Source organism: Hevea brasiliensis, chromosome 10 (genome assembly GCF_030052815.1).
Source record: "Hevea brasiliensis isolate MT/VB/25A 57/8 chromosome 10, ASM3005281v1, whole genome shotgun sequence".
NCBI lineage: Eukaryota > Viridiplantae > Streptophyta > Magnoliopsida > Malpighiales > Euphorbiaceae > Hevea > Hevea brasiliensis.
The window spans coordinates 63,087,576-63,102,033 of NC_079502.1; the positions used below are offsets into that span (position 1 = coordinate 63,087,576).

The 14,458-nt window shown below is 33.8% G+C and overlaps 1 long non-coding RNA gene and 1 other non-coding gene across 2 annotated transcripts; one reads left to right on the forward strand and one right to left on the reverse strand.

Annotated features, from left to right (window-relative positions):
- Positions 1–1,660: 1,660 nt before the first annotated feature.
- Positions 1,661–1,767, reverse strand: LOC131170096 (small nucleolar RNA R71). The gene has a single exon (XR_009141039.1). It is a non-coding gene; the product is annotated as a small nucleolar RNA R71 (small nucleolar RNA).
- Positions 1,768–7,985: 6,218 nt separating this feature from the next.
- On the forward strand, positions 7,986–9,604 carry LOC131169869 (uncharacterized). The gene is made up of 2 exons (XR_009140818.1): positions 7,986–8,819; positions 8,942–9,604. It is a non-coding gene; the product is annotated as an uncharacterized LOC131169869 (long non-coding RNA).
- The last annotated feature ends 4,854 nt before the right edge of the window (positions 9,605–14,458 follow it).

Consider the following 14,458-nt stretch of genomic DNA (forward strand, 5'->3'; position numbering starts at 1 on the left):
CATTTGGGTTTGTCTTTAAACAATGATTTGTGAGTAGTTGATTGAGATTCTAGAGATGGGTTTGTAAATATTGATTTGTTTTGTGGTTTTGAACTGATTTAGCCATTTAAATGAAGATTGTTATATTTTGATTTATTGCTTGTGTGCTTATTTCCTTGCTTGATGAATGGGCCCTCATTAAGTTAAGTTTTAATCCTTAATAGATGGACTGAAAAGTGAATATTGGGGATGGATAATCTTACAATAAACTTTATTTTCTTGGTGTTAGAAATAAGCTAAGAAGATTAAGGGAACTTTCAAAAATCAATTAGAGCATTAATTGGGTTTTGTTAGATTTGAAATACCGTGAAAAGCAGGGTTTGATTTAATGAAAACCAATTTTGAGATGCTTGAAAAAGGTTTCAAAAATTTAAGAATTGATTTCCCTCAAAATTGCAATTCTCATGTGTTTGGCTAAATTAGGAAAAACCACATGCAAACAATATTGAAAATCAATCTCTATAATCAATTTATTTTTCATTGAAATTAGATATAACTCCTCCAAACCTCATAAATAGCAATTTAAATTTAAATCCAATTTAAATCCAATTTCTATAATCACTTTATTTTTATTTTTATTGAATTTAGATTTAATTTCTCTCAATTTCATAAATAGATATTTCAAATTAATTTTTGGGTAATCTAGTTTAATTAATTTTAGTTAATTGATTGATCTAGTTTTAATTCCTCAAATACCAATTTTAATTCCAAATTTCATTTTACATCTTTAATTTTTGTCTTAATTTTAATTTTTAGATTTTATTTTTAATATCTTTTAATTTTTGTCATTCTAATTTGCTTATACTTTTATTTCCAATTTAAGCACAATTCCTTGTGGGATCGATATCAATTTTTAAAAAAACTATACTCTCGTGACCGTGCACTTGCGGACACCGTATCAAGTTTTAGCGCCGTTCTTAGGAATTGTTTGTTTTTAAGTTGGATTTTAATTGTTTTAAGCTAATTAGAATTTTTATTTTCTTTTATTTTCACTATTGTTCCTTGTGTTTTTCGTACTTTTCTTGTTTATGAGACGATCGAAAAGCACAAGTGATCTTAATTGTTGTTCAACCCGGAAATTGAAAAATTACATCGAGCCAACAAAAGGAGTACAAGAGAAGAAAAGAAGCGAGAAAAGAAGAACAACAAATATTTGAGCAAGAGGAGACAATAGAAAATATGGAGAATCAAAATAGAGCTATTGGTGGAAACAATGGAGCAAATGAGCAAAGCGGGCAAAATCTTGTGGTTAATCAAAATGATCCTCAAAGAAGATCCATGTTAGACTATGCTTTTCCTAGATGTCTTGATGTGAGAGATAACAGACCTATTATTGGAGCTAATCAATTTGAATTAAAAAGCGGTCTTATTCAAATGGTTCGAATTCACAATTTGGAGGTAGCCCACTTGAAAATCCTCATTCTCATTTGAAGAAATTTTTGATGATATGTGGTACACAAAGACAACCTGAGTTTCGATGAAGTTATTCGGCTCACATTATTTCCATTTTCTCTTGAGATTCACATTGGAGTGGTATGACTCACTCCCACAAGCTATTATAGCTACTTAGGAGCAGCTATCTCAAGCTTTTCTATCTCAATTTTTCCCACAGGAAAACTACTCATTGAGGAATTTGATGGTAGCTTTTAAACCAAGAGATGATGAAACTTTGTATGAATCTTGGATGAGATTTAAGGAGCTTGAAAGGCAATGTCCTCATCATGAAATACCCAAATGGATGATTGTTGAATTTCTACACGAGTTACTCGACCATAAGAAACACAATTGATTCACAAGCAGGAGGAGATTTCATGAGAATGACAAGTGAAGAATGCTATGATCTATTAGAGAAGATTGCTCATAATACCCATTTATGGGGAAATCCTAGAGCACTTGAGCCAAAGAAAGCTGGGATCTATGAACTTGACTCAGTTAACTACATGAATGCAAAATTTGATCAGTTGACTCAGCTTCTTAGTGATTTTTGCACAAAGACAACAACCTCAACTCCTACAACTATGCAACAAGTTGCCTTCACAAATGGAACTCAAAGTTGTGGAGTTAATTATTCTTCTTATGGTGATGATTATTTGCAAGAGCAAGCTGCTTATGCAGGAGGTTATCAACAAAAACCTATGGGAAATTCTTATTCTAATATGAACAACTCAACATGGAGACCACAAGCAACTTTTGCTCAACAAGGCCAAAGCTCAAATTATGCTCATAACCAGCAGTTTATTAATCAGAACAAGCCTCAATTTCAGCCTCAATTTCAGCCCACAAGGCAGCCACCACCTGGATATCAAGCAAGAGCACAACAATCCCTTCCATCCCATGAACCGAAGCCATCCTTGGAGAACATGATGGAGAAATTTTTTGCTGAACAAAGCAAGATGAATAGCAAATTGGAGGAAGAAATGCAACACATGAGACAAACCATGGATCAATTACAAGTCCACAACCGCATGTTGGAGACTCAATTGGCGCAACAAGCAAGCTCATCAGGAAGCAATTCCTATGGGAAACTACCTAGCCAACCACAAAACCCTCATGAACAATGTAAGTTGGTGACCTTGAGAAGTGGTAAGAAAGTAGGTCAAGAGAGTGAAAACAAGAGATAAGAAAAGAAAGCACAAAAGAAGAAAATTCAGTTGAGAGCAAGAAAAATGAAAAAGAAGAAGAAAGCAAAAGTGAGCAAGATGAGGGAGAGAAACCATACATCCCACCTGAACCTTACAAACCCACCCTTCCCTACCCTCAAAGATTCATCAAGCACAAACTAGACAAGCAATTTGGCAAGTTCCTTGAAGTGCTAAAAAAATTGTATATCAATGTGCCATTCACTGAGGCACTATCCCAAATGCCGAGTTATGCCAAGTTTTTGAAGGAGATTCTTTCCAACAAGAGAAGGCTAGAAGATTATGACACCATCAATTTGGGAGAGCAATGCAGTGCTATAATCCAGAAGAAGTTACCTCCCAAACTCAAAGATCCGGGTGTGTTTTCCATTCCTTGTCATATTGGTGATAACTGTGTGGCAAATGCCTTATGTGACCTTGGAGCTAGTGTCAGCCTAATGCCTCTTTCAATATATGAAAAATTGAATATGGGAGAGTTGAAGCCCACAAACATGTATCTCTCATTGGCTGACCGTTCAATTAAGTATCCGGAAGGCATTCTTGAAAATGTGCCTATCAAGGTTGGAAAATTTTACATTCCGGTGGACTTTGTCATTTTGGATATGGAAGAAGACACAAAAGTTCCTATCTTATTGGGAAGACCCTTTTTGGCAACAGCTGGTGCATTAATTGATGTAAAGGGTGAGCAATTGACACTTAGAGTGGGAGATGATCAAATGATATTCAACATCAATCCAGCCATGAAAAGAAAACATGAAGAAGTTGAGTCTTGTTTGCGGGTAGACATTATTGATGAGATTGTTCAAGAGCATTTCAGAAAAAGCTATCCACAAGACCCACTTGAAAATTGCTTAGTCCATGGTGGGAGCATTGATGATGATAACATGGCTATTTTTGCGCAATACTTGGAAAGCTCTCCACCACATCCTGAAGCCACAATTTTTCAACTTGAAGGAGTGCAAAATTTGGAGATCAAACCACCATCATTAAAGGTAGAGGATGCCCCAAAGGTAGATCTTAAACCTCTTCCTTCCAACCTCAGGTATGCTTTTCTTGGACCCAATGAAACATATCCTGTTATAATTAATGCATGTTTGACTAATATTGAGAATGACAAATTGTTGAGAGTATTGAGAGAATATAGAAGAGTTTTGGGTTATGCAATTGATGATATAAAAGGAATTAGTCCAACAGTTTGTATGCATAGGATTTTCCTTGAGCCAAATAGTAAACCTTCCATTGAACATCAAAGAAGATTGAATCCTACAATGAAGGATGTTGTGAAAAAGGAAATCCTAAAATTACTAGCTGCTGGAATTATTTACCCTATTTCTGACAATGAGTGGGTTAGTCCTATGCATGTTGTACCAAAGAAAGGTGGGGTGACAGTTGTTAAAAATGAAAATAATGAATTGATACCCACTAGAACTGTTACAGGTTGGAGAATGTGCATAGACTATAGGAAGTTGAACAATGCCACAAGAAAAGACCATTTTCCTCTTCCTTTTATAGATCAAATGTTAGAGAGATTAGCCAAGCATTCATTCTTTTGTTACTTAGATGGATATTCTGGTTTCTTTCAAATTCCAATACATCCTGATGACCAAGAAAAAACTACCTTTACATGTCCCTATGGCACCTTTGCATATCGAAGGATGCCATTCGGATTGTGTAATGCGCCTGGCACATTTCAAAGGTGCATGATGGCTATTTTTTCTGATTTTATTGAAGAAATTATGGAGGTCTTCATGGATGACTTTTCAGTATATGGAACTAATTTTGATTCATGCTTGACTAATTTGTCTAAAATCTTGCAGAGATGTGCTGATAATGATTTGGTGTTGAATTGGGAGAAATGCCACTTTATGGTCCAAGAGGGAATCGTTTTAGGGCATTTAATCTCAAAAAGGGGAATTGAAGTGGATAGAGCCAAAATAGAAATTATTGAAAAAATGCCCCCTCCAACCACTGTCAAAGGAGTGCGGAGTTTCCTTGGACATCTTTGGGTTTCTGGCGATTTATTCAGATTTTTCTAAACTTGCTAAACCCTTAACAAATCTTTTGAATCATGATGTTAAATTTGATTTTAATCAAGATTGTATGGTTGCTTTTGCAGGTTAAAGACGGCATTAACAACGACTCCTATCATGCAACCCCCAGATTGGACTTTGCCATTCGAAATTATGTGTGATGCAAGTGAGTTTCTTTGTTGGAGTCCTTGGCCAGTGAAAGATAGAAAACCTTATGCCATTTACTATGCAAGCCGAACCCTTGATGAAGCTCAAGTCAATTAAGCCAAAACTGAAAAGGAGTTCCAATCGGTATTATTTTCACTCAATAAATTTCTTTCTTATATGGTAAACTCAAAGGTAATTGTTTACACTTATCAAGAATCAATAAAGTACTTAATGAGAAAGAAAAAAGCTAAAACTATGTTGAATAGATCGAATTTATTACTTCAACAATTTGATATGTAAATAATAGATAAAAGGGTGTTGAGAATGTGGTGGTGATCACCTTTCTAGGATAAAAGCGAAAATAAAGATGATGAAATTGTGCCAATTGATGAATTTTTCATGAATGAGCAGTTGTATGTGTTGAATTCTGCACTTCCATGGTTTGCTGATATTGTGAATTTCTTGTCTTGTGGTGTCTTGCCACCTGATTTATCTTGGCAGCAAAAGAAAAGATTCTTGCATGATGTTAAATTTTATTCTTGGGAAGAACCGCTTTTGTTTAGGAGATGCAATGATGGAATAATTAGAAGATGTATACCAGAGGAAGAAATGCATGATGTTATTTACCATTGTCATTCCTCTGAATATGGTGGTCATTTTAGTGTCTCAAAAACTGTTGAAAAAGTCTTGACATCAGGTTTCTATTGGCCTAAAATGTTTAAACATGTGAGAGACTTTGTAAGCAAGTGTGATAGGTGCCAAAGGGTAGGCAACATTTCCAAGAGAGATGAGATGCCCCAACAGTCCATATTAGAAGTTGAATTATTTGATGTGTGGGGAATTGATTTCATGGGGCCATTTCCATCTTCATATGGGAATAAATATATCTTAGTAGGGTGGACTATGTATCTAAATGGGTAGAAGCTATAGCTACACCTACCAATGATGCAAAAGTTGTGGTAAAATTTCTGAAAAAATTTGTTTTGACCAGGTTTGGTGCCCCACGTGCCATAATCAGTGATGGTGGTAGCCATTTTTGCAACCACCAATTTGAAAAGTTGATGAGAAAATATGGGGTAAAGCATAGGATTGCCACACCATATCACCCTCAAACAAATGGCCAAGTAGAAATCACAAATAGAGAAATCAAGCAAATCTTGGAGAAAACTGTCAATAAGTCCAGAAAAGATTGGTCCCTTAAATTAGATGACACTCTTTGGGCATATAGAACAGCATTTAAAACCCCCATAGGAACTACACCTTATAGGTTAGTTTTGGGAAATCATGCCATTTGCCGTAGAATTAGAACACAAAGCTTATTGGGCCATTAGAGCAATCAATTTTGATTTGCAAGCTGCTGGACATAAAAGACTTTTGCAACTTGATGAATTAGAAGAATTGAGACTTGATGCTTATGAAAATGCTAGGATCTATAAAGAAAGAACTAAAAAATGGCATGATAAGCATATCAAGAAAAAGGACTTAAAAGAAGGAGATTTGGTTCTCTTATTCAATTCAAGGTTAAAATTTTTTCCAGGAAAATTAAAATCAAGGTGGTCAGGTCCATTCAAAATTGTGAAAGTTTTACCTCATGGTGCTGTGGAAATTTTTGGTGAAAAATCTGGTAATTTCAAGGTAAATGGACAAAGGTTGAGGCATTATTTAGCCGGTGAGCCAATTGAGAAAATAGCAACTTGCTATCTTTCTCATTCTCCATGAAATTTTGAGTAAGTATGGTCAAGCTAAAGACCTAAACTTAGCATTTTTGTGCATAACTCCCAATTTTTCTTTCATTTGTTTTAAGTTTTTTTTTTTTTATATACTCTTTATTCAGAGTTTAACATTGTTCTAATTTCCTTGTGCAGATGGGATGCAATGCATTGCAAGCAAATGAGCATATAAAAAAAAAAAAAAAAAACATTTCATGTCTTTAATTTCATTGCTTAATTACTTCATATTTTGAACTTATTTTGCTTGTGTTGTTTTTATTTTACTTGAACCATTTACTTATTCAGTTTTTTTTAGTTCCTCATAAAATACATTTTTCTTTTATATTTTTAGTACATTGCTCACTTGCTTTTATGTGCTACTTGGATTTACACTTGATGGCTATATTTTTGAGCTTAACTTCCTATTCCAAATTTTTGAGATTAATCGATTTAATTAATGGATTCCATTGCCTTTGTTTCTTTTGCAATGAGTGCAAGAATATCCAAATTTTATCTAATTAAATTGGCTGCACTTCAATGAGGTAACAATTCTCATCTCGACTTGTGTCCTTTGTCAACACAAGTTGTGCTATCGCTTATGCAACAGGGTAATAATTCTTTATGCACATATGATCTACCCATTTTCTGCACATTATCCCATTCCATGCACTCTTCTAACATTGAGGACAATGTTCATTCTGAGTATGGGGGAGAGGGTAAATTTTTTGCAAAAATTATTTTTCCTTTTTCATTTGCATATAGTGACACATTCATTACTACGTATATACACTTGCATATAGCCTCATATACTTAGTTACGCATACTTAGTTGCAATTAGGTTGACTATACATTTACACTCATGCATATCATTCACTCATTTAAAATTTTTTGAATTTTTAAACCAGTCTTTGAATTCCATAAGCCACTTATTCAAGCAATCCAGCTTGCCTTTAGATGGTTAGTGGAATGAAAGTTCCAGCTGGGTACAAAGTCTTAAGCATTATTCTTTCTCTTACTTAATAGCTGAAAATTAATATATCAATTTAGGTATGCAGTGCTAGTTAGTTATTTTGAGTTTTGAGTGTCTGGATAAGCCTTTAAGGAAGAAAATGGTCATTGTCGTCTCACCATTCCTAGAACAAGCATCTTAGATCTTTTAAAGCGAAATTTTTAACTTGCATTTGATAAGAATATGATTTAGGCATTCCTTCATATTTTAAACCTCACATTTAGCCTTAACCTACCTCAATTTCATTTTAACCCTTGCAAACCCCCTTGAACCTTAATCTCCTAATTTCTTTGGAACCCAAATCATTTACCTAGCCATTAAACCTAAACACTACCACCTATCTATGAGAATAGTATTTTAGCAATTAAGTGCATAAAAAAATGATAATGATATAAAAAAAAAAAATAATAATAATAATAAAATAATGATTAAAAAAAAAAAAAAAAAATCTCGGAGGATTGAAACATCTTGAAAAGTGCTAGAGTAATTGTCAAAAGTTGAAAAGGTCACCAAAATATCCCAAAGGTAATTTTGGGTGTGACATGAAATAGGGACACATACAAAATCAAAATAAAATAAAATAAAATAAGCATAAAAAAATAGTCCCTTTGTATAATCATTGTGATAGCACTTGAGATTCATTGTGAATTTCTTTCCTCTTGATATATATATAAAAAAAAAAAAAAAAAAATATTGGATGCACTTTGAGTTTCATGATTAATATTATTCTCATATTTTGTTTACCTTATTCCCTTTCTTTGTTAACCACAATTTTACCCTATTAGACCCCATTACAACCCTTAAAAAGACCTAATGATTCTTTGAAAAATGCTTGTTACATTAGTAGAGTTAGATCTTTTATGCTTGCATATGGGTTTGGCAATATAATCTTCCATACATTACTCACCATCTATTTGAGACACATTGGCTATCTATTTCATTTAGGTTTGTTTTGGCACAATTGACTCTTGTAGTTGGTTGGTATTTGTTGCTTGGGTTGATTGGTTAATTCTTAGCTATTCTGTAATAGTTGAGAGTGCTTGCTTCATTCTTTGTGCTTTTGCTGGTGGGAATTTGGAATGTTGGTGGCTAGAGGTAAGTTGGTGGTTTGGATTAGTGAATTTTGTGTTTTCAAAGACTGATTCTATTCCCTTCCAAATGAGTTTTAATGAAATTTTGCTTGAGGACAAGCAAGAGTTTGAGTATGGGGGAATTTGATGCATGCATTTTATATCATCATTTAGGAGTAATTTTTGCACATAATTTACCCTTATTCATAGCTATTATTTTAGATATTAGTATATATTTAGTCAATTTTACAATTTTCACATTTCTTAGTTTAATTTTTGGAATTTATTTGTTTTGTAGGTTAAATCTGGAGAAATTTGATGTATTTTGATCAGAGTAGCCATTTGGAGGAGATTAAAATCGAATTGCAAAAAAAAAAAAAAAAAAAAAAAATTTTGAAGTTGAGAAAAAAAATGGCCGAGAGCGACACAACCCGCGACACAACTGACTCGGCTTATGTCGTTTTTACTGGAAAATTTTTTGACGTGGCATTTCCGTTACTCCAGCCTTTTTACCTCACTTTTTCTAGATCCTTCCCCCTTTTACCCATTCTAGAACAATCCCTTAGCCTATATAAAGACCCATTTTATCACTTTCTTGGGATATAGAGAGCATAGAGAGCAAGGGAGGCATTTTTAGAAAGATAGAAAGAGAGCAAGGGAGGCATTTTTAGAAAGATAGAAAGAGGGAAAGGGAGGAGCATCTTCTGCATCTTCTTCCAGCAGCAGCAAGGATCAAGTTTCTGCACTTTTCTGCAGAGATCCTGCTGCAAATTTGCTGGGTTTTCTACCCCTTTTAGCTTACATTTCCATTATTTCTTCATTTCTTCATTTGGGTTTGTCTTTAAACAATGATTTGTGAGTAGTTGATTGAGATTCTAGAGATGGGTTTGTAAATATTGATTTGTTTTGTGGTTTTGAACTGATTTAGCCATTTAAATGAAGATTGTTATATTTTGATTTATTGCTTGTGTGCTTATTTCCTTGCTTGATGAATGGGCCCTCATTAAGTTAAGTTTTAATCCTTAATAGATGGACTGAAAAGTGAATATTGGGGATGGATAATCTTGCAATAAACTTTATTTTCTTGGTGTTAGAAATAAGCTAAGAAGATTAAGGGGAACTTTCCAAAAATCAATTAGAGCATTAATTGGGTTATTGTTAGATTTGAAATACCGTGAAAACAGGGTTTGATTTAATGAAAACCAATTTTGAGATGCTTGAAAAAGGTTTCAAAAATTTAAGAATTGATTTCCCTCAAAATTGCAATTCTCATGTGTTTGGCTAAATTAGGGAAAAACCACATGCAAACAATATTGAAAATCCAATCTCTAGAATCAATTTATTTTTCATTGAAATTAGATATAAATCCTCCAAACCTCATAAATAGCAATTTAAATTTAAATCCAATTTAAATCCAATTTCTATAATCACTTTATTTTTATTTTTATTGAATTTAGATTTAATTTCTCTCAATTTCATAAATAGATATTTCAAATTAATTTTTTGGGTAATCTAGTTTAATTAATTTTAGTTAATTGATTGATCTAGTTTTAATTCCTCAAATACCAATTTTAATTCCAAATTTCATTTTACATCTTTAATTTTTGTCTTAATTTTAATTTTTAGATTTTATTTTTAATATCTTTTAATTTTTGTCATTCTAATTTGCTTATACTTTTATTTCCAATTTAAGCACAATTCCCTGTGGGATCGATATCAATTTTTAAAAAAAACTATACTACTGTGACCCGTGCACTTGCGGACACCGTATCAACCTCCATTAAAGCTCATTTTGAGCTTGATCAAATCCCTAATTCCACCATAGAAAAATTAGCCACCATAGTTAAAGCTTATCTAGGCAACTTGAGAAGAGGATTGAGCAAGAAAGAAAGAAGGAAAATTTGAAGGAAAGGAGGAAGAAAATTGCTACACAAAGGTTAGTATGCTAAACTCTTCATTTATCCATTCAAATGCACATGTGATGGTTGAAAGTGAGCTCAGAACTTGATTAAATGAAACAAACATGGGAGAATGACCATTGCTGAAATTTGGCCTGGTTGGGAGGAGTATGGTTTGCATGAATATGATGCAATTGAATGAGTTTAGAAACTTTACATAGTTAAATGATTAACATTTAAACCATTAGAACTAGTTAAAGGCATGAAAATGATGAGTTAGGGTTTTCAATGCTAGGGTTTATGAACCAAAAATTGGAGAAATACATAAATGGCATGTTTAACCTATTGTGAAATGAAATAATGGTCAATTATGACCAAATAAGTTGTGTGGGAATGGTGGAAAATTTAGCTAAATTCGTAGGTCAATGGTCATGCTGCTGGCAGCATGACCAAACCCACTTTGAAGGACCAAAACTCAAATTTTACAAGTCCAATTGATATGCCACCAATTGGAGATGAAAATAGACATAAAAGAGCACAATTTTCATTAAGGAACCATGACCAAAAACTGACCAAAACTTGGTGAAACAATTGACCAAAGTGAATTGATTGCAGGCTGCCCTGCACCAAAACTGACCAAATGAATAGTAACTGTTTATTTGGTCATAACTCGAGCTAGGTAGGTCAAATTGACCTGAAATTTTACCAGCAATTAGATATGATATAGACCTAAAACTTTCATGCAGAACACCAACCCAAATTAGGCCATTAACTCATTCAAATCGTTGAGCAAAATTAAATTTACTGTACTGAGATTCTGCAGAATTTTCATTGAGCAGCAATGTTTGGATGGCTATAACTCTCTCTAGAAAACTCGGATTTAGGCGATTCTTGAACCGATGGAAACTTAAGACATATTAAAACATTTCATATGAAGAAAGTGAGACCAAATTATGAACTTAACTTGATCAAATTATTAACCAAAATTGGACCAAAAATCTGCCAGCACCAAAATCTCAGTATGAACAGTACACGTGAACAGTAAACTTATTTTGGCCATAACTTGAGCTAAAAAACTCTGATTGAGGTGATCCAAAAATGAGAATACACTTAAGACAATAAGGAACATTTTCTATGAAGGAAGTTTTGTCAAATTCCAACAGTAGATCGACCAATGGAATATTGCAACTTCGGAGCACAAAACCGAAAATTGGCAATTTTGCCAAAATGACCTATGCTTTGAAAAAGTGACCAAAACCAACAAGTTTAATTAACAAAATGTGGTATGTGGGTGAAGTTGGAGTTCCCATACCTATTAATCCTTAGAAAGTCAATTATTTGACTTAAATAGTGCAGTGAATAGTAACCCGAAACACAAAATTTCGAAAACGTCGAATTTAAGACGTTAGAAATAGGTAAATGCGAAGTTAAAATTTATTTTGGGATTTATGTTAAGTTCTAGTACTGAAACATTGTAAAATTTTGTGTTTCAGTTAAAAAGAATATCAGGAAGGAACCCGAGGAAACGAGTCGAGGCTAAGGGACGACTCGCTTGAGGTTTGTGCACAATAAACCCTATTTAAGCATTTTATCCTTGAAAAATTGATTTATTACGCATTATGAATTTATGAACTTTTGTGTTGCCACCTTGTGATCAAATTGTAACTTTGGAAATGGATTGATTTTTGTATGCAATATTTGAATGAAGTGTTTGAAACGAATTTTTGATTCACACTTAGCATGACAGTTACTTATTATTCCTCCTCCATTTATAGGGTTGAGATCGTTTATTTTCCTCCCTCTCTGGCTTGCCAGTTGAGGTTGTAGATCAGATGAGTACTCATTAGCTAGCTAGCCACTTCCCTCATTGGTTTCGATTAATGGGGTTGAGATTGCTTTGTCGTGGTGTACAACACGGCATTGATCGGAAATTTTGTGTCATGGCTTAAGTTGTGTACGATTTTGGCAACACTGTGTTTATGCAATTGTTTGACTAAACTGTTGTTTAATATATTATTTGACAAAATGAGTTGTTATGAGCTTTGATATTTGCGAAATGTGATTGTGAAGTATTCAAATTATGTTTCATCAATAAATGATTTATGTATCGCATTTTAAATCTTTATTGTGCACCACTGAGTATGTTTCTACTCAGCGATAGTTTAATTCTTTATCGTGAGATAAAAGCAAGGAGAAAGCAGAGTGAGTCATGGATTGACAAGATCTTTTTGATTCCTTTTTGTACGGGTATTGTTTTATACCCTTATGGTTATTTTGATGTAAATACTGTAATGTCATAAGTATCAATGTAAATTGAGCAGTTGTAAATAAATTATAATAATATTATTTTAGATTTTCTTCTGTAAATTTAATATTTGTACATATGGATTTTCTGCCTTATGTTTTGTGAATGGAATTATTGAACCTACTGAGTTGACAAATTTGACTTGGATTGTGAAACTGTTTTGAAATGGATTGACTTGAGTTGAATTGTGAATTATTGGAGGTTGGGAGTTGAGAAAATTATTGGAAGTTTTTTTTTTTTTCAGGTATTTGAAAAACTGTTTTCTCCAAATACAAACGGAATTATGTCAAAATTTTTATAAAATTTGCGGCAAAATTAAAATGGACAAAAAATTTTACTAGTATTTAAACTTTGAATAAATGGTTTTTAATTCCTATCAAAATGCTCACCACTTCCAAAATGTTAGAAAATTGTTTTAAAATCCCTTGTAGGGTACTTAATGAGTTATCGGTAGGTGAAGTTTGGTAGTTCATTAAGTATTCTACGGGATCATGTTATGCCTTACAGAGTGTAAGGTGTGACATGTTTTAGTGGTATCAGAGCATGGTTTTTCAATAAATTTTGATTGTGTATGAATATTTTATTGATAAGTACAACTGCTCAAGTGTCTTTAATTAATACATATGACGTATTTATATCATGAATATGCACTAACGGAGGTCAACCTCCTTGTGTTTGATCTCAGAAAGTAGAAATTTTGGGAAAACAGAATGGAAGAAGGAGATCATTCTGAAGAACAATCTGTTGAGGCTGAGACTTCTAATGTTGTTGCCGGTATATTCTCTATCTCTAATCAAGAAGTATTTGTATTGTTTGATCCGGGTTCAATCCATTCATATGTTAGTGCTAGCATAGTCTGTTCACTTGCTGTTCCATGTGTGCAAATGGGTTTTGAAGTGCTAGTAACTAGTCCGTTAGGACAAGAGGTCCGAGTCAACAGAATTTATAGAGACTATCATTTGGTGATCCAAGGACATGTTTTCCTGTCAGACTTGATTGAAATGCCCTTCAGAGATTATGATATTATCTTGGGCATGGATTGGTTAACCAAGCATCACGCCTTGATTGACTGTAGACTAAAGACAGTTACTTTTGGTCTCCCTTTATACGGTGATGTGGTAATACATGGGGAGAGGCATTTACTGCCATCAAATATCATTTCAGCTGCACTAGCTAGAAGAATGATCAGAAAGGGGTGTGAAGCATACTTAGCACATGTGATGGACACCCAAGTGGAGAGCTCAGCACTAAGGGACATCCCCACTGTATGTGATTTTCAGGATGTGTTTCCTGATGAATTGCCAGGATTACCTCTAGAAAGAGAGGTGTAGTTTGAGATTGATGTTATGCCTGGTGTGGATCCAATCTCCATTACGCCATATAGAATGGCACCTGCAAAATTGAAAGAGTTGAAAGTGCAGTTGCAAGAACTGCTTGACAAGGGCTTTATCCGCCCTAGTGTGTCACCTTGGGGAGCGCCAGTATTGAAAAAGGATGGCACTCTCCGCTTGTGTATTGATTATCGACAGTTGAATAAGGTGACCATAAAGAACAGATATCCATTGTCCCGCATTGATGACTTGTTTGATCAGTTGAGGGGTGCAGCTGTATT